Below are 807 nucleotides of genomic sequence, written 5' to 3'. Positions count from 1 at the left end.
AGGCTGTCTATCCTCGTTGTCGTGAGTCGGACACCCGTGCCGTCGCTGAAGTTTTTTCAAAGCTCGGCTTCTGGATATTGGGAAGAAAGACCGCGCGAGGTAGATGGATGCGAGTCCCATCGAATTTTTTTATTTTTTAAAAAAAACAATCACCTGAACGGAGATGTGTTCTCTTTCGTCGATTTTTCACGCTTTGAGTCGTCGCGATCGCCATCCGTTCGGAGGAGATCGCCGACTTCGAAGCCTCGATGTCGTGAGTCGGACACCCGTGCCGTCGCTAGAGTTTTTTCAAAGCTCGGCTTCTGGATATTGGGAGGAAAGACCGCTCGAGGCCGAGGGTCGCGCGAGTCCCATCGAATCTTTACATCACCCGAACGATGGAGGCGCACGCTCTTTTTCTTGAATAATTGGACGAGAGGAATGCATATCGTATTATATATACACACACACACATATATATATATATGGGCTAGCCACCGTGCGTATTTCTTCGCGAGATCGTGTGCTGCACAGAGGATTCAGAATCGGGTGTTATATCCCCGTCGTTTCCTGACGAACGGAGCTTCGATCTCGATGGTTGTTATATATCATAATGTACTTTTCGCCCGGCCGGCGGACGCGCGTATCTTCGCGCGTTCGTCGGATTTCATTTTCGAACGTTTTCGTGTCGTCGATCTTCCGGCGACTTCTGCGCGTCCGATTCCCGTTGGTCGGTCGTGTCGGATCTCGGCTTCGCTCGAACCGAGTATTAAGAGTACATGGAGTACAAGAGTTTTAAAAAATATATGAAAAGATTACCCTGAACGG

General features: G+C 49.3%; 1 non-coding gene across 1 annotated transcript in view; it reads left to right on the top strand.

Annotated features, from left to right (window-relative positions):
• The first annotated feature begins 795 nt into the window (after window positions 1-795).
• LOC126927698 (5.8S ribosomal RNA) overlaps window positions 796-807 on the top strand; it is a 155-nt gene continuing 143 nt past the window's right edge. Inside the window, exon 1 of the ribosomal RNA XR_007715785.1 lies at window positions 796-807. This exon is cut by the window's right edge and continues 143 nt beyond it. This is a non-coding gene — a ribosomal RNA (5.8S ribosomal RNA).

This window comes from Bombus affinis, unplaced genomic scaffold, assembly GCF_024516045.1.
Source record: "Bombus affinis isolate iyBomAffi1 unplaced genomic scaffold, iyBomAffi1.2 ctg00000200.1, whole genome shotgun sequence".
NCBI lineage: Eukaryota > Metazoa > Arthropoda > Insecta > Hymenoptera > Apidae > Bombus > Bombus affinis.
Note: the sequence above shows the minus strand (reverse complement) of the source record. Positions and strands in the feature narration are given on the sequence as shown.